The 23,418-nt window shown below is 42.5% G+C and overlaps 1 pseudogene; it reads right to left on the bottom strand.

Moving 5' to 3' along the window:
* Window positions 1-614: 614 nt before the first annotated feature.
* LOC147963505 (uncharacterized) overlaps window positions 615-23,418 on the bottom strand; it is a 56,398-nt pseudogene continuing 33,594 nt past the window's right edge.

Raw genomic sequence — 23,418 nt, forward strand, 5'->3', positions numbered from 1 at the left:
TCATCCATCTATATTTTCTACATGTAATTCATGCTGTAAACTGCTTATGAGCTGAATATATTTGGCGCCTTTAACACCTTTCACTATTCAAAGAAAAAGGTAATTTGAGATATATAGCGGTAAACACTCGCTCTATGGTGTTTTTCATTGTCATTTACTGTACACGATGGAATGCATAGCCAGAAAAGAGATGCAAAAATAAAGAGACGAATCATAAAGGAACTTAAGCGCCATAAAAGCAATGGTAGCTTCGTGTTGCAGGAATTAAAATTTTACCACATAAAACTTGCCTTCAGCTTATATCTATCCAGATAAATGTGAACAAGAGAAGTCCTGCTTGATTGAAATAAGGTGAAACAAACCCAAGGTGAACTGTCGACAAGATAAGCTATGCTTCAAGATGATTCCAAAATTCTACTCGTACTGTGCACACATCTATCTTTTACTTCTATGATTACCTTACAGTAGCAATTATGTTCCTGAGCTTGATCAGCTTAGCCACAGAAAAGAAGAGGTGGCAACTACTAAATGCTGTAAACAAGAATTACTGATCACAGTAGTGAACTTTAAAGCAACAGACAACCTGTGTGATAACTATGAAGGACGGGAAATAACTAGGATGCAACAGAAAGGTTACCACTTGATATTGCTGGAGTTGACAACGATGGTGGAAAGTTGTTATATGCCCATGGGTAAAGCATGTTATAGTTGGAACCAAACACGCTCTCAAGCTGGAATGTCTTGACATCCATTGAGAAAAGGCCGGCATCAGGCGATGGGCTTCCTCTATGGTGTAGGAACAAGTTCCTCCCTGCTGAATACTCCGAGAAAGAGTACTGAGAAGAATCGAGTGAGATTGTCTTCTCCAACTGCCACTGGCTGGAACTTCCACCGATGTTTGGCCTAACGAAATAACTGAGCTCAGATGTCCGATCTGGTAACACAAACATCCCAATGGTGCCCTCCCCTGCCTCAGCAAAGGCTATATGCACATGAGAAGAACCTCCAGCTCTGGCTTCCGGTGGGAGGTCCATGTGTGAGAACTCCATACTCCGGGTGTCAAGCACCTGTATCTTCTCCCCACACCCTGTCAGCCCATACAGACAGCCATACACATATTGGTGCCAGCGTGAGGAAGACAATTGCGGTATCGAAGGAGTAGCTCGCCATTGTTTGGTGCTGGAAGAGAAGACGAAGACGGCCTCCTTTTGTCGGGTGAATGCCACATATATCACTCTGAAAAATGTCTCTTCTGAAGCCTCCTCGTCGCCGCCCACCAAGAGGATCTGACATCCAAACGTGCGTGGCTTGTCCACCGAACGAACCCACTCGTCGAATTCAGGGATTGGGGGAGCAGGAGGTGCCGCCGGTGCAAGGGATCGCACACCACAAGCTCCGCGTAGTCTCGCCTGGCAAGGACGACGCGACCGTCGCAGATGTCTGAAATGGCCCAGTCACCGGATGGGGCGGGGAGGACAGATAAGGAGAAGTCAGCGACAAGAGCGACGGCTTTGGCTGCAGACGCGGAGGGGTGAGGCGGCTCGGCGGGGTGGAAGACTCGGCGAAAGTCGAGGAAGCCGAGGAAGGGCGGGGCGTGGATCTTGCGGTACTGCCGGAGGAAGGAGCGGTCGGCGATGAGGCGGCGGAAGGAGACGCTGGCGGCGGAGGCGCGGACGAGGTCGGCTGCGACAGGCAGCCGGAGGAAGATGTCGAGCAGGAGCTCGTCGGGGATTGGCGGCGAGGCAATTTCCGACGGCGCATGCCGCTGCGGCAGCAGAAGAGGAGGGAACTAGCCCCGGTGGTCGAGGACGGCCGGGGCGACGTGGATCTGGCGGTCGTCCGCCGCGCCGCTGGCCATGCCGCCGCCGGTGGTGAGAGCTCAATCGAGAAACCCTAGCTACTCCCTTCATTTTTATATACAAGACCACAAACTCAAATTACAGGTACCAAGATAAAATTTAACGCCTTGCTATGTAATCTAGCTTTTCGTTTCGTTTACTGAGATCATTAATACGTTGCATGCATGCAAGTAAGATGAAACGAGTTGCTAGTACGAGAAAATATCATTAATTTTTGTCTTGATTACTGTTTATGGCCCTGTATAGATGCAAAAGGTACTTTTCATAAGGGCTTTGTATAAGTAAATGGAGGGAGTACTATGGGTTGATTGAGATGTGAGGGCGGGAGTGAGGAGTGTGCCGATTTGGGGGAGCAAGACAACGGGGGGCCCTTGTTGCTGCAATTCATAGATCCCATCCCGTCCGTTGGTCACGCATCCGGCTGTCACAATTCTTCAAGTAGTTGCTACTATTGCTCTTGCTGTATGTAGTAATTTAGTCAGGTTGATTAAAAATGGTTTCAGTTATTAGTTACATATATATTACTCCCTTCGTTCCTAAATATAAGTCTTTATAAAGATTTTATTATAGACTACATATGGATGTATATAGATGTAGGAGTAGTTAAGAGTGTAGATTCACTCATTTTGCTTTGTATGTAATCCATATTAAAATATATAGAAAGACCTATATTTTTATGAACGGAGGAAGTACATATATACTGGGTTTTTATTGTGAGTGCTACACTTTTCATTCAAGGCAAGAATTTTCAAGCAAACGTGTTTAAGCAGTAGTGGCATCTTCAACGTACCCTCAAAATGACCGCAATCGTCTAGACTGTGCGGTCCGGATGTGTTTTGTCATCCAATGCGGTCCTGCATCGGTCCGTTCAACGGTCCGGACGCACTTTTCCCCCTACAAACTTTAAGTATACTGGAGGGTGGGGTGGGGCGTCCAACTAACATGGCCCACCAAGAAAACCTCTCACTAGCCCGTGCACTTTCCTACCCGAAGATGGTCAGCGCCTGAAGCATCAAGGCCGCATTCATGTCGGCTCAGGACGGATGCGATCTATCACTGGAGTCGGCATTGAAGCGACGTGCCAGCCAAGAGCATCACCATGCTGCTTCTCGGTACACGCCACATCTCTCCATATTCAAATGCCAGTCCGTTTGCCTTTCTCCATTAAACTTAAGCGGTTGCCAAGGAACCTAATCTAGCGCCACCCGCCCGACCGTCTATCGCCGACCATTTAGGACCTCGACGTCTGGCCTACCCCGTGCCTTCTATTTAGGACCTCGTCGCTTGGCATGCCCTGTGCCCGCTATTTAACACTTAGGCCGGCAGCATAGCTGCATCCATCCACCCTTCTGCGATGTTTATCTCCTCTCCACACCACACCCGAAAATGGCCTCATCGAGCTCCAAAGCCTTGTGCGATAACCTCTCGTCCAAACAGAAGGAGTAGATCGCCGACATTACTGTCGGCTGGAAGGGCGCCACTCGCCAGACGGACGAGCTCACCGGAGGCCGGCGCTGCGGACGTGCCAATGGCAAAGGCAACCGACGATGAGCCGGCACCACCATCCATGCTGGCCAATGCCGGCATCACCATGGGCAAGTCCCATGCTAACTACATGGACACGGTGTTGGAGGAGCAGGAGGGCCCGTTTTGGCAGGTATAGGCTGACCGGTCCTGCAGCCCTCGCCTCCTCGACAAGCATCGGCGCGCGGAGGAGCTACTCGCCGCCGGCACAACCATCACTTTGGAGCTAGTCCTATCGCTCCGCCGCAACATCCGTCATGACCGATGGAGGTACCACCAATGTGAGGCGGAGTTACAAGCCTTCTACAACTCTACATGGAGCTCGATGAAGCGGCATATGAGGTATTTGGCAAGAGCAAGGACGAAGACAAGGTTTCCGGCTCAGCGCGGCTCGCCGCCATGACCACGAAATCGGCACGTCCACGAGCGCATCCGGCAGTGAGGAGTAGTAGCGTATGGGGAATTCGCCGGACGCTTGTATCCCATGAAGGTCGCAAGTCCTCTCCTCAAGTTGACAGCCAAGCTTGGCGGCCTCAACATCGTCGGTCAATGAGCCGCTTGTCGGTGGCATGGAGTCGAATGCTTTAGTTCTCGCTGCTCATGGTTGCGGAGGAGGCAGAGCTTCATTTTTCGGGGCTCATGGCTAGCCAGAGATGGGGAACGGGTGCCGGAGGTTATTTTAGGCTAGGTTTAGAGTCTGGTCTAGTTGAAATATATCTAAGTGTAATGAATTTGCCCCGGTTTAGATGAAAAACATCCCGTTTTATGTAAAATATACAAGTATGAATAAATATCGTCCAGTACGCTCAAATATGCATCAAATTTGTTCATTTTTGTTAAAATTCTTTCAAAATGTAACAGGACATATGCGAACAGCTTTGGATGGCCGCCTCTCACATCCGTGTCCGAGGACAAGTCCCCTCCGTCTGCGGACAAACACGGTGTCCAATTTGACAGTCAGCGTTGGAGATGCCCTAACGTCTCAGCTTCCTTGTGTGCAGGTGATGGCTCAAGAGCCACAATCACATGCAAGTGACGCCTCAAGATCAAACACACTTGCCAAAACTACCAACGCCAATGCAAGGTTTTGGAACTTCATTAAAATCTCAAGTATATAATTAATATTGACACTAGGAAACATACCCGTGCGTTGCAACGGGAGAAAATCCCATGGCCCTATCCTACTAAGATGGCTCAAGACAACCCACACTGATTTAATTTCCATACTTCAACAGAACGCTCCACTCAAGTCACAGGTCGCAGTATTAGTAGTGTTAACATTATCGGGACTTAAGATTGAACAAGGCATAATTAACCGATCACACTGATGGAGTGCCGATACGGAAGCTAGGAGATGCGCCTACAAACCTTGAGACCTAGCCTGCAAGTGGAAAGTACATGGAGTCGAGTTGGTCGCTTCTCCCAAGCCTGAGGAACAGGGAACTCAACATACACGCATCAAGTCCATGAAAGAATAGAATTGCCTCGAATAACAACCGTACCAGCATATGACCTCCATCCTGCGGCCGAGACCATCACCTCGATCTCGTTGCGTTCGTGCTAAAGCTGGACCAGCCATACCGATGGCCTCCATCTTCGGCATAGAGCACCACCTCCGTCTCATAGTAGTCAGGCCGAAATCGGAGTAGCCATATTGTGTCGTCGACTAATAAAAAGTGACCCACCAAAAAAGTAATACGCGCAAGCCTAGCTATTAATACACAAAATCAAATGAAGCATCTGGTTAATCCATTGTAATTTTTTAGGAAGTTTAATTGATTACTCTAGATTTGTTAATTATTTACCTCAACAGACCATGGTTAATGCATGGTTTGAATGTTCAGCGAATGACCTTTTTTAACACTTGTACTATAGCCATAACATCCACTAATTATAATAGCATGCAATTTCATCTCATGAATATATGTAAGCTGAAATAAATAATAATGTAAAGCAGTTACCATGATAGAGTTGAGTTAGGAGACGTGCAACCTGAGTACGATTAGACTGGCCGGCATCTCCGCAATCTTGAGCTCGCTGTGACAACTGCAAGTTTCTGAAAGAAAGTATGGTTAAAACCCAAGGATAGGTTCTAACACACACATAAATAACTTTCATGCTAAGAAACTTATGCATAGAAAATACTTTTTTTGCAGGGTTACGCATAGAAAATACTTGATGGTAGCTAATCTGATAATGTAGAAAATATCAGGAACCTATATACAATCTTATCCTTAGCTATACTGCACGTTGAATCTTTCTAATTAATCTAATTAGTTAAGTCTTTACCCGTCCATCTTATACTTAGTTGAACCTATATACTATCTTATACTTAGCTATACTGCTATGAACGGCAACGAGTATCGGATTAAGGTTAGTTAAACCTTTCTAATCTAATTGCTCTCCGGCCCTCTGCAGTCCGCTCCCTACTATTTAATTTGTGAATCGATTATCTTCCATGACCCCTCTTGCATTGGTTCTAACGATGTTGTTTTCCAGGTAGTATGTACTGGAGCACAGGAAGCACTTGTGTGTGAGGAACCGACAACCGACCAGGATGAAGTTCTGGCATGTGCATGCTATGACCCTGAACTGGAGCTGCATGTCAGCAGCGAATAAATTGAGCATCAAGCAAGCAGCAGGAACGGGATAGGTCGACCCAGCATGATGGCGCTACACTGCTGGTAGGGGCCCATGTCTGATTTTGTACGGGATTCCCTCCGTGCTTAAATCCATAAGCTTGCATAGGCTGTCAATGAGTAGCAGCATCAACTCGGCCATTAATTAGCGCAAGCAGATTAAGGTGTTTATATTGTGCAGGACGGTGAAACTTTGTTGGAGTAGGTGAACCACTACATGTAGATAACAATTGGCCAGCGACTTATATGTAGGTAACAACTGACCGGCAATGCGCACAAGATTTGTTGAGCTTAGATCAGCGATGTCATTGAGTACTTTCAGGAGTACCACCATTGCGCGAACGTCCAGGCTGCAGCTCGCTTTCTCTGGCCAGCCGCCGTGCGCACTGGTTGTTTAGGGCTAGCTCCTTTCACTATGCTTTTCTGTGACGATTTAATGGCAGCACTTGATCGATCTAGCAGCCACTCATTGACGCATAGAGGGGAGCCGTTGCCATCTGAATCAGCCGCTAACGTCGCCCCGCGCCGTCCATCTTTTCGCAACTGTGGCACAAGAGTCGCTCTCCTCTTTCCTGATGTGGAAGCCCGCCCTCTATATTGGAGAGGAAGTCACCTTGCCCCATCGATCAGGAGGAGGGGGATATGAATCAGAAAGGAGGGTGGTGGAACAGGTAAATCAGAGCGGACAAAAATCGGATGAGTAAATCAAGCCGGTCCCGTGAGGAGAAGGGGAGAAGGATGAGGATTCCTCTGAGTCTGGAGGTGAGTCGGGAGGTAAAAGAAATCTGGCTCAGACTTTTTCTTTTTCTTGGCTCTATGTGTTGGCTTCAGGTTGTGGCTCAGCCGAGAGAAGTACGAACGAAGTAACGTATTACCTGGTCTCCATGCGAACCGTTTTTTGACTGCAGGTTATTTATTAAAATAGGTATATAGACGAATAAGTTACAGGTTAAAAGGAACAACGTCTTCGACTAGAAGCATATAAAAGGAAGACCATGATGACGTACAAAAAAGTCCAGGGCGTATACGAATCTCAGATGGGTACAAATAGATCTAGTTTTAATCTCAACCGTCAATCTTTATGGTTAACATAAAATTAACGGATGTAAATGGGTGACGTATGAAAACTATGAAAGCCTCTGTCTTTTATTATTAGATAAAGATATCTAAGTCATGCCCTGTTTCTTCACTTGAGTTAGTTCAGATGAAACTATGCTTCTTGCTAATACATGGTATGATGGTAGGGAGAAGATCGGAACATACATTTGTAGTATCTTGTTTGTCCAAGTTTATAAGTTGTTCGCATATCTTTGAAATGTTCTCTAGTTCTTAAATCGTGAGTAATGAAAGGACAAGACCAATGTTCTGTTAGGACATGGACTAGTTTTGAATCTGTAGCATGTCTGCAGAATTCTGCTTTGCGGTGATAGTTGTAAGAAAAATATTGTGCCACGAAACAGTATTTGTTCTTAACATAGACCTGGTGCCTCAGAGCAACATTTGCTGTCTCTCTCTGTGTTGTAGATGACACCTGAAACTTTTCGATGTACTTGCAGAATAAACATGCAGAATTACTTTGCACAGGGGGAATATACAAGCTTATTCTGGCAGGTCGAACTCATACACCACTGTCTTGATCCGACAAACTCAACACTCTCCAGAGCAAATCCTCACTATACATGAAGAACACAACTCTCGACGGGGCCTTGTTGTTGCTCTCTAAATTAAACTCCCAATGCATCTCATTCCATAGGAGATTACACCATCTGACCACTAATCGTCCTCATTATTTTTGCTCTCCTCTCGCACTTGGTCATTCTCCCTCTAGCAACTACTGCACATGATTGCCATGCATGTGAAACTATTTATTTATAGAAGGCCAGTGAATGGACATAGTGCGTGGCATGGACATTACTCTTTCACCAAACATCACATGTCAGTTGTTGTGGCCATTTATTTCTACCATGGGTGTCATCTATTTCAACTATGAGTGATTTAGTTTTTAAATAACCATTGACATCCTTAGTATGAATTGCTCATCTACAGTATGGGAAACCATACACCAAATATTGAAATCAAACCAGGACAAAGCAGTCAATGCATACTGGAGCAAGAGCAAAAACCTTGTTGGTATTATTTTAGAAAAATAGTAGGAGTGTCTTACTGTATATTACTGAAAAGTTATGCGTATGTAAAGGAATAATGGGTGTTGATTGATTTCCCACTATGGATAGAAATGAAACAGATGCAATATGAAATCATGTTAGCAAGTTAAAAGACAAAAGTTGTCGAATTGTCAATTATGGACAAATAACTGCAATCTTCATAGACAGAAAAATCGTACGCCAGGTTTGATTATAAATGATCACTAATTAGTAGTTCAATTTTGTATGTGACTAATGCAACGAATATTGACTCACCAAACTGAATAGCTTTATAGGGCTTTGCAATACGCCATTCTTCAAGATGATTGGATGGGAACCAGGGCAACGTTAATGGTTCTGTTTGGTTGATAATCATCTTCACAAACTAATTAAACACTCCCTTTTATGTGTACACTAGTAGAAAAAGGGTCATTTGTCCCTGTTCATAAACGCCTTTAGTCTCGGTTCTGGAACTGGGACTAAAGAGTCGTTACTAAAGCCCCCCCCCCCTTTATTCCCGGTTGGCGCCACCAACCGGTACTAAAGGAAATTTTATGATTTTTTCTAATTTTTTTGAAATTATTTCTTTTAAATTTTCCCCCGAAATTTCAAATTTCTGGATTATTTTAACCTCTAATCTCTAATCAGCCCTCGTCGCTGCTCAATTTAATCTCTAATCTCTAATTACCCCTCATCATTCCAAATCATCTAGCTTCCTAAACGGTCACCCATCCTCTCACTACCCTAGCCTGAGCACGCTTAACTTCCAGGTTCTATTCTCCCTCGTTTCCAAGTCTGCACTTGTTATTTTCCTGGCAATAGTAAGATGTCAATCCTATTAACCCTCAGAAGTTTAGCTTGAGCATGAAGTCACACATTTCACTGTTTGAGTTTGAAACTACCGTTCTAAAAACCAATAATTATTTAGTAACACTAATATTTCTTGAATTAGTAGTTTGACCACAGTTTGACCAGATTTGACCAAAATTCAAAAAAAATTGAAATAATTATTTTGTAACACTAATATTCTTGAATAATTATTTAGTAACACTAATACTTCTTGAATAAGTAGTTTAACCATAGTTTAACCAGATTTAACGAAAATTCAAAAAAAAAACTAAAATTTGAGCATAACTTTTTTCCTTTTAGAATTTGAGAATTCTAAAAATTTGCAAACAGGCCATAGGCTGTCAAAACCGGATGCGGATTTTCGTGCTGAATATTTTGATATATTATACGTTTTTTCTGACAACGTATGCAAAAGTTATAGCGGTTTTACATTTTCCCTACACTTTTTGCAAAACATGTCCAAATTTAAGTTTTTAAATTTTCCTAACTAGTAGATGTAGTAACATAACTACATCTCGAAGGATTTTAACTTTTGAAGTTTTTATCATTTTCTTTTGCTTTTTACAAAACTGAAAAGGCGATACACGGGAGGGGGGGGGATAGGATTTGAAAATTGCACCATTAGTACCGGTTCGTGGCACCAATCGGTACTAAAGGTTGGTTCATGGCACGAACCGGTACTAAAGGTCTAACCTTTAGTACCGGTTCGTGCCACGAACCGGTACTAATGGGCATCGCACCCTTTAGTCCCGGTTCGTGGCACCAACCGGGACTAAAGGTCCCATTTGAACCGGGAGTAATGCATGTACGGTGCCCTAGCCGCTCGAACCGGGACTAATGCATTAGTCCCGGTTCGTAATGCAACCGCTACTAATGCTCTTTTCTGGCCGAACCAAAGCCCCTTTTTCTACTAGTGGTAGAATACAATTAAATTACTGCACCACACAGTTGATGATGTATGAACAAGTTTCCTTGCACTAAAGAACTTTGGGTTGATTACATGTCTAGTCTTCTTTCAATTTGGAGGAAAGGAAAATTGCATATCACAAAATTGCAATTAGCTAAGAAAATACTCCCTCCGTTCCTAAATATTTGTCTTTTTAAAGATTTCAAATGGACTACCTCATTTTGCTCCGTATGTAGAAATCTATAGAAAGACAAATATTTAGGAACGGAGTGAGTAGTTTATTTCTGGCCTAGACCATTGACCAAGTTTAAATTTTGATTGTAAACTCTAAAGCTAGACAAACTTGACCCTTAACCCTAAAAACTGGACTGATTTGGTATCTCACCCCACTAAAGGTGGCTAGATGGACTAACATGGTACTGGTTTCTCATAGACAGTGACCCGATCGATACAAAAAAATGAGTTGTAGATAAATCACTCTTGCGTAAGAAGATGAAGGTTCATAAAATGAATATTAGACTCTCCCTAAAATGGTCTTTTAGTAAATAAAACTAGAATAATTATTTGAGAAACAAAATAATGATAATCTATATCTATATCTATATCTATATTTATATGTATACCTACTATTAAAGGGAATAGGTATTCTTGGTTTGGTTTCGCTTTGTTTCGTCCTGTTTAGGTGATATTTTTGGGTTTCGTGTACGTTTGTTATCCTATCTCCTTACTTGCCCAGTTTAAACCGATTGGAAACGGACTCAACCAACGAGGCAAGCAATGAGGCAACGATCCGGAAGTCCATCTAGCGGTAGCAGGCCAGCCTTTTTTTTCCGGGCTAGCAGTAGCGGCCTAGCCTGGCCTTTTTTTCTAACGAGCTAGCGGTAGCAGCCCTGTCGATGGATTGAAGGCAGCCAGGCCAGCACACATACATACGTAATCAGTTTTAGCTAAATCCGTTGCCTAAAAAGAACTAAATAGTTCCGCCATGCTTTCTTACATTAAATCGTGTCAGTTTATATACATCATTAACTTGCTAGGTAGGAGTAACCAGCTAGCTGATTTGAGAATCATTAACCAGATGATTAAGGCATGGACGTAGAAAGCAATCAAATCTATGGGCACCGGTTGTGGCCAAATTTATCTGTATTCATGATATGCGTGCATATGATGCACAAGAAGAAATTAAGTCTACATTCAGTCCGGTGGTGGACTAATTAAACTGGATTCACGACATGCATGCATATGATGCACAAGAAGGAATTAAGTTTGAATGACCCGGTACTGGTCTAATTAGGGGCTATGGGATTTATGAGATGCATAATTAAAATATTAAAAGAAAGAATTGCATGTCATGATCAATTGGACATTGTGAGAGGGAGTTAAATCTGAATTCCAAGGAAAGACGAGAGATGAAATCTCCTAGATTTTATTGGAAGGAAAAATAGTGCATAAAGAGATTAAATACGGATTGGGCTAAGGGCACTTTTGAACACATTATATGTACTTATTTAGATTTAGATACTCCCTCCTTTTTCCCTTTAAAGCGAGTAGTAGCTTCTTTAACGAACACCGTTCAAAAGCTGTTTCTCACCAAATTTAATTACACATTAATTTTTTTCTTTCGTTGCAACACACGGGCATTTGTGCTAGTAAATATTACATAAAAATATAAACAAAACATGAAATCTAAAAAAAATCATAAGCACTCTGCAAAAACTAGGCAACCTAGAAAGCTCATGGATAATTACTAAACCTTCTTGATGTTTCATCATTTTTGTTCTAAATTCTCGGTTGTAGGATTTTCCAATTTCTCTTCAAATTTATGTTTTTTGGGCATCATCGACGTACAAATATCTCAACTTCACCTAAGCTTTCTAAAATTTCAAAAACAAACATGACCAATAAGTATGTTTTATCGTATTTAGTTTCTGTTTTCATGAACCTCGTTCCTATATATGTGATTATATTGCTTCTTTTCTACCTTTATTGTATTTAGTTTCCGGCCGTATGGTATCGATTTGACCGTCCATGAGTGTGATGCCTTGGATATATGATCACTTCCCTTATTTCTGCAAGTATATTTAGCTTCTATATCTGGTTCCCTGCTGCCGTGGAGGATGTACTCGGAAGGAGTGGTTATCCTTCTACTCGGTGGATGTCCCTTTCACTTCAATTTAAAATCCCTTGACAAATGAGAAATTTATCAAGCTCGCTACTTTAGTTTTGCTCATATCAGTACAATTCGCTCATATCAGTACACACGAGATGCAAGGTGGTATGCGAGTTTATAGGTCTAATAATGACCAATACGTGTTTACTTCATCAGCCTTACTATATCAAAGGATGGGAAAGGTGTGACAGCTCCCGGGTGCAGGGGCACCCTCATGAACTGTAACTTCAAACAATATGAAAAGAAAATCAAAAAAATCTGAATTTTTGGGGGATCAAATATGATAACACTTTTGATGTTCTTGCAAATTTTCAGCCAGAAATAACACTCGAGGAGCCCTCATCAAAAAAACAAAACTACTGCTCAAAACTACACATAGCTTTGAACACTGATTTTTTTGTGAGGGCTCCACGAATGTTTTTTGATGCTAAAACTTTGCATGAACGTTGAATGTTTGATCATATTTGATCCCACAAAGTTTCAGATTTTTTTGATTTGTTTTTCATATTGTTTTGCATTTGCTGTTCATGAGGGTGCCCCTGCACCCGGGAGCTGAAAGTCCAGTCTCATCAAAGGATATGTGGACAAGATAAATCCTGCTTGACTGGAATAAATGTTTCTAAGATAAAACAATCTAAAGGTGATCCGGTAGCAATGTTCTGATTTAAAAGTGTATTCCTCGTGCATTAGCTTAGCCATAACAATTGCTGCAATCTAATGCTAACTACAGTTCCATGATGCCTAACAGTTGAGCACAAATTATTTTGCTATTTGAAAGTTGAGTCCATTGAACAATATTTTTGGCAGAATAATTGCTTGGGAAATTAATTAAGCTTGCTAATTTAACTTTGCTCATATCAGTATACAGAAGACACATCAGTGGTGGCAACGGCTTAGGCCTAACAATGACCGAATACGAGTTCTCTGATTCGGTGCCTCCTTATATCTATCAAAAGAAATGCCGACAATAAGTTCTGCTTGACTGGAATAGATGTTCCTGCTAAAGTAAAACAATCAAAAGGTGAACTGGTACCAGTGTCCTGATTTGAACTTGTAAGCTTGCCATAAAAAAACACAATAATTGTTGTGATCTAGTGATTTGCACAATTTCATGATGTCTAAATAATGCTACTCATGTCTCAGTGTGCAAGATCCTTCCTTTACTAATCTAACTACCATGAAATGAAAACTAGAACATACAAATAAAGAAATCAGTGCTACGCTCCTAAGCTCGTTACCACATAGTACTTGACTAGTTCCATTCTACATGCTTCAAGGTTATGGCAACAGCAGCCTCAGCTTTGTGCAGGCAACAAGATCACAATCACACGGACGCTTCTAAAATGGTCTTAATTAACTTACATATTGTGCAGAAACTAAATATCGTTAATGCTCCTGCCACCTTATCCGACAGGCAGACACACCTATCATTATACAGACTACACAAGATTAACTCCAGTTTAATCTAGATGATCATATTACTGAACAGAGGCATAAGCACCCTATTTCTGAGCAACATGTGATTAACTGTTGAGGAGCAGCATAACCTCAATCAACACCATCTTCAATCCTTGACACACCCTGCCGACCTGCAGAATTCGCATCTATGGGCTCGTCAGCTCGCAGCGCCTCCATTCTTTGCTCCAGCATCTCCTTCTCAGAAACTTCCTGAGTACCTTCCCAATATACCAAAATTATTAGACATTAAGGAGCTCTCGAGAGAAGTAATATGTGGAAAATAAGCGTTCAGAACTCTGCCTATTCATAGTCACATTGGTATAATATTGACCACAACAAAATTTCAGATATGTAACAGCATATACAAGATATGAAGTGTTTACCATTGCGATCTGTAATACAAGTTGGAATATATAGCCAGACAAAGACAAGTGCACATAAAGAGATGGATCCTAAAAGAACTTAAGAGTCATGAAATAGAAAATAGCTTGGTGTAGCAGGACTTCATAAAAAAAATCTTTTCACCAGAATAATTGTTGCAATCTAGTGCGCTTTACAATTTTACATGACTTCAAAGTGCTACTCAATGGATTACAATGTTCTTTATGACTCCAATACACAACTCAGTGTTACTGTTTGGCTCGAGTGGTTTTATCTGAATCCTAACGTGTTCATACCCAGAAGAAACAGAGAGCGTGTTATATCTACAGCTTCGGCGTTGGCAGCTGCACGTCATCCAACTCCGACAGGCCAGCGACGAGCGCTCACTAGTACAACAACGTGCTAAACAAACGGTTTTTAACCCCTTTCTGCGACAACACTTGGAACCGTCGCCAAGTGAGTGTGGGTGGTAGGGGGTCCTTCCTGCACGACCCAGAAATCGTCGGGGATAGGCCCTCCTGGGACCCAGGCTGGGGCCGTGTGCAATCGGGTGAGGCATCGAAACCCAATCATTTCCGTAGGTATGTACATCCCATATGATGAATCCCAGAAATCATTTCCGTAGGTATGTACATCTCACACGGTGAATCCCATAAATTATTTCCGTAGATATGTACATCCCACACGGTAAATGTCAGAAAATCATTTCCGTAGGTATGTACATCCCACACAGTTCTTTGTATGGAGACGTGTGTGCAAGGTGGCCTAACGCGAACAGTTCGCTGCCGGAAGCCGTGTGTGATTGTTAGTTGATCGAACACGCCTACTTTCTAGAAACCGTGCGGGTTGTTTGAGTTCATCGCCCACGGTGTTGTCTGAGTAACCGTTTGCAATAGAAAACCCCAATAAGCAAGGTAATTAGCCTATTATTGATAATCCATGTACTAATCAAACTGATAACACGTCAGATATTTCATATCCGTATAAAAGCAACCAGAATTTCATAATCGAATTACATCAGATAGCTTCGGCACTCAGTTACGCCATTACACAACAGCATCAAGTTTCACATGCAGCATCAAAAACCTTTGGAAAGTAGCATCATACACGGTAAATAGACAGATGAATCTCATATGGGAAACTGCAGAAGCGGAAGGCAAATATTGAGCCTTCAGTGATGTTGAATGTCCTTGCAACTTTAGGCCAGTGGCAGTGGATAATTGCCCGCCCAACCTTCGTCCTCTTTAGCAAGACTTCAATATTGTACCATGGGTGTTGAATGAATACATTCCTCACCTCTTGACCATGCAGGTGGTTTGAGAGGTAATCATCGGTGAACAACTTTGAAAAGTACTGAAAACAAAGCTATGCATAAATCACTGTTGTAAATTTTGAAATGGCACAAGGGGTAAAAACAAGGTAAAACAGTTGATACCATCCTATAGTTGACCGATGTCTTTTTCATTGTGCAAATAAAGGTCTTGCTGTTATTTGTCGCAAGTTTCTTCATCCTAACAATCTTTCTGAGTTTCTTGACTTGACTGATATTCATGTACATCTCATTTCCCCATATGCAAAATGGATCGAACAGTGGGTCTAAGCCTCTGACAGTAGGACCTACATGTGCAAGACCAAATTGTAAGAAATCTAAATATTAGAATGATTTCTGCAACTGCACAATAATGTGCTATTAGCCAAAGGACCCTGCTTGAACAAACCTCGATGGTAAACCGGAATGTCTCCCATTGTTCACTGCAACACACATAAGGAAGATCTTGATCAGGTTAACTGAGAGTTGCCATACTATCAGTAGAATATGTATTGAATACAACCAAATTGTAGAACTAAACCATACAGTTAAATGGACAGCAGACCAAATGAACCAAAATAGTTAACTGAGCACGACATTGCAGGGTAGAAACATGTATGAGAAGATAAGACAGTTAACAAAACAAGAAATGCTTGAGAACAGTACTACAAAATGTAGCAATTGTTGGACCAAAGTGTTAACTGAACATTACATTTCAGAGGACCAAACTGTTAACTGAACATCAGATTGCATATTAACATTATAGATGACAAATTACTAGAAGGCACTGGCGGTGGCCTCGAGAAAACATCACGAACTGTATTTTAAAGTAACAACCGTGTGGCGGTGTCGACGGTTGATAACCCACAAGTATAGGGGATCAATTGTAGCCTCTTTCGATAAGTAAGAGTGTGAACCCAATGAGGAGCTAAAGGTAGAACAAATATTCCCTCAAGTTCTATCGACCACCGATACAACTCTACGCACGCTTGACGTTCGCTTTACCTAGAACAAGTATGAAACTAGAAGTACTTTGTAGGTGTTTTTGCATAGGTTGGGAAGATAATAAACAACACGTAAATAAAAAGTATGGGCTGTTTAGATAAAAAAGCAATAAAGTTAGTATAGCGAGTGTGAAAAAGTGGTGGTAGGAGTTGCGAAATTGCCCCTAAGCAATTGACTACTCCCTCCGTTCCTAAATATAAGTCTTTGTAGAGATTTCACTATGGACTACATACGGAGCAAAATGAGTGAATCTAGACTCTAAAATGCATCTATATACATCCGTATGTGGTCCATAGTAGAATCTCTACAAATACTTATATTTAGGAATGGAGGGAGTACTTTACTAGACCGATAGCAAGTTTTATGTGGGAGAGGCCACTGCTAGCATGTCATCCCTGACTTGGAATTCTATGCACTTATGATTGGAACTATTAGCAAGCATCCGCAACTACTAACGTTCATTAAGGTAAAACCCAACCATAACATTAAGATATATTGGTCCCCCTTCAACCCCGTATGCATCAATTTCTATGCTAGGCTGAAGTTTCTGTCACTCTTGCCATCCAATACATAGTCCTATCAACATACAACTAACCCTATGGTGTGATCCACGCGCGCGCTCATATGATGGGCACCAAAGGACAACAACATAACCACAAGCAAATTAAACCAATCATAGCAATTCATCAACCACGGATAGGACAACGAAAATATACTCAGACATCATAGGATGGCAACACACCATTGGATAATAATATGAAGCATAAAGCACGATGTTCAAGTAGAGGGTACAGCGGGTTGCGGGAGAGTGGACAACTGTAGATAGAGGGGGGAAGGTGATGGACATGTTGGTGAAGATGGCGGAGGTGTTGGTGTAGATTGCGGTGATGATAATGGCCACGGCGACGTTCCGGCGCCACCGGAAGCGAGGGGGAGAGAGCCCCCTCCTTATTCTTCTTCCTTGACCTTCTCCCTAGATGGGAGAAGGGTTTCCCTCTGATCCATGGTATCCATGGCATGGGAGGGGCGAGAGCCCCTCCGAGATTGGATCTGTCTCTCTGTCTCCCTCTGTTTCTGCGTTCTGGGATTCTGCCCTTTCACCGTTTCTTATATATCCGAAGATCCGTAACTCCGATTGGATTGAAACCTTCGCCCCAATTTTTTTTTCTGAAAATTAGATTTCTTGCGGCCGAAGAAGAGCAGTAACCGCCTCACGGGGGGCCCATGAGGGTCAGGGCGCGCCCAGGGAGGTGGGGCACGCCCCCTTGCCTCGTGGCTCCCTCGGGCACTGTCTCGCGTTGCTTTTCTTCCCATATTTCACATATATTTCAAAAATATTCTCCGTCCGTTTTTATCCCGTTTGGACTCCGTTTGATATGGATTTTCTGCAAAACAAAAAACATGCAACAAACAGGAACTGGCACCGGGCACTGGATCAATATGTTAGTCCCCCAAAATAGTATAAAAAGTTGCCAAAATTATATGAAAGTTGTATAATATTGGCATGGAACAATCAAAAATTATAGATACGACGGAGACGTATCAGCATCCCCAATCTTAATTCCTGCTCGTCCTCAGGTAGGTAAATGATAAAAAAGATAATTTTTGATGTGGAATGCTACCTAGCATAATCTTGATCACATATCTAATCATGGCATGAATATTAAGACACGAGTGATTCAAAGCAATAGTCTATCATTTGACATTAAGACAATAATACTTCAAGCATACTAACCAAGCAATTATGTCTTATCAAAATAACATAGCCAAAGAAAGCTCATCCCTATAAAATCATATAGTCTGGCTATGCTCCATCTTCACCACACAAAGCATTCAAATCATGCACAACCCCGATGACAAGACTAGCAATTGGTTCATACTTTTTAACGCGCTTCAGCCTTTTCAACCCTCACGCAATACATGAGCGCAACCCTTGGACATAGCACTATGGGTGGAATAGAATATGATGATGGAGGTTGTGTGGAGAAGACAAAAAGGGAGAAAGTCTCACATCGACACGGCTAATCAACGGGCTATGGAGATTCCCATCAATTGATGTCAATGTGAGGAGTAGGGATTGTCATGCAATGGATGCACTAGAACTATAAGTGTATGAAAGCTCAAACTGGAAACTAAGTGGGTGTGCATCCAACTTGCTTGCTCATGAAGACCTCGGGCATTTGAGGAAGCCCATCATTGGAATATACAAGCCAAGTTCTATAATAAAAACTCCCACTAGTATATGAAAGTGATAACTCAAGAGACTGTCTATATGAGGAGCATGGTGCTACTCTGAAGCACAAGTGTGGTAAAAGGATAGTAACATTGCCCCTTCTCTCTTTTTTCTCTCATTTTTTTGTTTTTTTGGGCCTTCCCTTTTTTTGGCCTTTCTCCTTTTTTTATTTTTTGTTCTTTTTTTTCGTCCAGAGTCTCATCCCAACTTGTGGGGGAATCATAGTCTCCATCATCCTTTCCTCACTGGGACAATGCTCTAATAATGATGATTATCACACTTTTATTTACTTACAACTCAATATTACAACTCGATGCTAGAACAAAGGTATGACTCTATATGAATGCCTCTGATGGTGTACAGGGATGTTCAATGATCTAGCGTAGCAATGACATCAAAAAACAGACAAGCCATGAAAACATCATGCTAGCTATGTTACGATCATGCAAAGCAATATGACAATAAATGCTCAAGTCATGTATATGATGATGATGGAAGTTGCATGGCAATATATCTCGGAAAGGCTATGGAAATGCCATGATAGGTAGGTATGGTGGCTGTTTTGAGGAAGATATAAGGAGGCTTATGTGTGATAAAGCGTATCGTATCATGGGGTTTGGATGCACCGGCGAAGTTTGCACCGACTCTCGAGGTGAGAAAGGGCAATGCACGGTACCGAAGAGGCTAGCAATGATGGAAGGGTGAGAGTGCGTATAATCCATGGACTCAACATTAGTCATAAAGAACTCATATACTTATTGCAAAAGTTTATTAGCCCTCGAAGCAAAGTACTACAACGCATGCCCCTAGGGGGATAGATTGGTAGGAAAACACCATCGCTCATCCCCGACTGCCACTCATAAGGAAGACAATCAATAAATACCTCATGCTCCAACTTCGTTACATAACGGTTCACCATACGTGCATGCTACGGGACTTGCAAACCTCAACACAAGTATTTCTCAATTTCACAATTACTCAACTAGCACGACTCTAATATCACCACCTTTATATCACAAAACTATTGCAAGGAATCAAACATATCATATTCAGTGATCTACAAGTTTTATGTAGGATTTTATGACTAACCATGTGTAAGTGCATCTAGTGCCACCCCTAGTTGGTTTTGGAGTATTGACGACAAACCTGGTTGAGGGACTAATGTGTTTGTGAGAATTGCAGGATAACACAGGTAGAAGTCCCTCATTGATTCAGTTTTCCTACCAGAGATGACTCCTAAAAATGTATGAAGACATTGAAGTCAAAGATGGGATGTGAAGACATTCACATTGAAGACTATGACACGAGAAGACATCATGTGAAGACTATGGAGCGCGAAGACTTAGTTGTTTCGTCGTTCTTTTTCTTCTTCGTTGAGTCATAGGAACCACCGTACTGTTAAGTGGGGTCCAAGAGAACCAGTCAGAATGACTGAAGTGATGCTTAACCAAAATCCTATGTCTTCGAGCGAAGACAATGAGAGCAAATCTTATCCAGAGTTGGATAAGTCAGCTTTGCTTGTAGCCCAAGTAAAGTTGCCGTGTGTGTTTGAAATCTGACCATTGGAACACGTGTCAGTTCATTTCGGACAAATCAGGTCGGGTTGCCTAGTGGCTATAAATAGCCCCCCCCCCCTACAACCATAAATGGTTGGCTGCTCAGAGTTAGTGTACGACTTTTGTCGTTTGAGAGCAACCCACATCGAAGCCTTTGAGAGAGAATTCCTTGCGAGGATAAAGCCCTAAACACCCAGAGCCAAAGAGTGTTAGGCATCACTTAAGTCTTCCTGTCTGTGCGATCTGAAGACTTATTACACTTGAGGACTCTGAATCCTCCAGCCGGTCAGGCGTCGCGTTCTAAGCATCCAAGAGTCATTGTGGATCGCCGGTGAACGAAGTCTGTGAAGGTTTGGAAGTCTACCTTGAAGACTTACCAGAGTGATTGGGCGAGGACTGGGTGTCCTTAGCTCAAGGGGAATAAGGTGAAGACACGGTCTTCTGAGTTGAATCTCAGCCTCCCTAACCAGACGTACAGTTGTCACAACAACTGGAACTGGTCCAACAAATCATTGTCTTCAACGAGTCACTGGTTTCATCCTTCCCATTCCTTTACTTACTGTTGGCTCTGGTGAAGTCATTGTATGATTGCATTATCTTTTGTCTTCACTGAGTGACCGCTTGTTTTGATTGGCTTCACACTATCATCCTACCCGATCTATACTGCCTAGCTGCTATTAGTCGTTGTGCTTTCACTTTATTGAATACTTGACTATGGCTTGCTTAGTGTAGTCTACCTTCCGCTGCATGATAATAGGTTTATTTTTATCATTTTTCTTCGAAACTTCCATGTTTTGAAGACTTTCATAAAAATCGCCTATTCACCCCCCCTCTAGTCGATCACTAGCACTTTCAATTGGTATCAGAGCAAGGTACTCCCTTGTTCTATGTGATTCGGTTTAACCACCTGAAGTTTTAGCTATGTCGACTGCAGGGATAATTGTAGGATCGAAAGTATGTCTAGAGGGGGGTGATTAGACTACTTGACCAAATAAAAACTTAACCTTTTCCCAATTTTAGTTCTTGGCAGATTTTAGCTATTGTAGGACAAGTCAAGCAATCATCACACAATTCAAGCAAGCATGCAAAGAGTATATTGGCAGCGGAAAGTAAAGCATGCAACTTGCAAGAATTTAAAGGGAAGGGTTTGGAGAATTCAAACGCAATTGGAGACACGGATGTTTTTCCCGTGGTTTGGATGGTGCTATCCTACATCCACGTTGATGGAGACTTCAACCCACAAAGGGTAACGGTTGCGCGAGTCCACGGAGGGCTCCACCCACGAAGGGTAACGGTTGCGCGAGTCCACGGATGGGTCCACCCACGAAGGGTCCACGAAGAAGCAACCACCCACAAAGGGTCCACGAAGTAGCAACCTTGTCTATCCCACCATGGCCATCGCCCACGAAGGACTTGCCTCACTAGCGGTAGATTTTCACGAAGTAGGCGATCTCCTTGCCCTTACAAACTCCTTGGTTCAACTCCACAATCTTGTCGGAGGCTCCCAAGTGACACCTAGCCAATCTAGGAGACACCACTCTCCAAGAAGTAACAAATGGTGTGTAGGTAATGAACTCCTTGCTCTTGTGCTTCAAATGATAGTCTCCCCAACACTCAACTCTCTCTCATAGGATTTGGATTTTGTGGAAAGAAGATTTGAGTGGAAAGCAACTTGGGGAAGGCTAGAGATCAAGATTCATATGGTAGGAATGGAATATCTTGGTCTCAACACATGAGTAGGTGGTTCTCTCTCAGAACATATGAGTTGGAATTGTGTATGTGTTCTGATGGCTCTCTCCACGAATGAAGAGGAGGTGGAGGGGTATATATAGCCTCCACACAAAATCCAACCGTTACACATAGTTTTCCAATCTCGGTGGGACCGAATCAACAAACTCGGTCGGACCGAAAAGGTAAACCTAGTGACCGTTAGAGATTTTCGGTGGGACTGACATGCAACTCGGTAGGACCGATATGGTTAGGGTTTGGGCATAACGTAATCTCGGTGAGACCGATTTTGGTAATTAGCTAACCAGAGAGTTGGTCAGGCAAACTCGGTGGGACCGATTTGCTCTTTCGGTGCGACCGAAAAGTTACAAAAAGGAAACAATGAATTTACATTGCAATCTCGGTGGGACCGATCCGCTCTTTCGGTGAGACCGAAAAGTTACGAAAGGGAAACAGAGAGTTTGCAATCCCATCTCGGTGAGACCGAGATCCCTATCGGTAGAACCGAATTGCTAGGGTTTGGCAGTGGCTTATGACAAGTGAAACTCGATGGCGCCGGATAGAAAGAATCGGTATGACCGAGTTTGGCTTAGGGTTTAGGTCATATGTGCATATGGGAAAGTAGTTGAGGGTTTTGGAGCATATCACTAAGCACATGAAGCAAGAGGCTCATTAAGCAACACCTCATCCCTCCTTGATACTATTGGCTTTTCCTAAAGACTCAATGTGATCTTGGATCACTAAAATATAAAATGAAGAGTCTTGAGCCTTTGAGCTTGAGCCAATCCTTTGTTCTTAGCATTTTGAGGGTTCCACTTTCACATCCATGCCATGCCAATCATTGAGCTTTCCTGAAATAGTCATCTTGGAATAGCATTAGCTCCATGAGCTATATGTTGTTATGAATTACCAAAACCACCTAGGGATAGTTGCACTTTCAATCTCCCTCTTTTTGGTAATTGATGACAACATATAGATCAAAGCTTCGACAAATGATAATAAGCATGAAATATATCGTCGCTTTGAGAAGTATGTGACAAGTAAGAGCTCCCCCTAAATTTGTGCATATTTAAAATTTGCTTTGGAATGCAAATGCACAAAGAGTTAGAGTCATGGGTTACTCTTCCATGTCGCATACATCTTGGTGGAGCGCTTAAAATGATAAGAATGAAATACATGCACTCATCACCAAGAATAGTGAATGATCACATAAGATAGATAAGATGATAATACTAAGCAAACATTAAGTGTAGCTTATGATCAAACACATGATCATCAATGTCTCACAGATAATGATGTAGTATCTCAAGCACTCAAAAGCAAACAAAGTTCGAAAAACTACCAAATAAAGCAAGAGAGAAAAAAAGCAACACTCTCTCTCGAAGCCTATGATCTATACATTTTTCTCCCCCTTTGGCAACAAGTTACCAAAAAGTTCCTAGAAAATGCATAGTGCTAGATCGACGCTCAGGCTTGATCTTCTGGTGGTGGTGGAGTCCGGAGCACTCCAAGGATGAAGCCTTCTGTAGACGTGGTCGGAGTTGAAGCTGAAGTGGATGCTGGAGCTGGTGGAACTGAAGCTGTAGCAACTGGCACTGCATGTGATCTCTGAGCTCTTGGCACTCTGGCAAATGCATCAGTTGTAGTCCTGCCTCT

This window comes from Triticum urartu, chromosome 6A (assembly GCF_056163025.1).
Source record: "Triticum urartu cultivar PI428250 chromosome 6A, HENAU_Tu73, whole genome shotgun sequence".
NCBI lineage: Eukaryota > Viridiplantae > Streptophyta > Magnoliopsida > Poales > Poaceae > Triticum > Triticum urartu.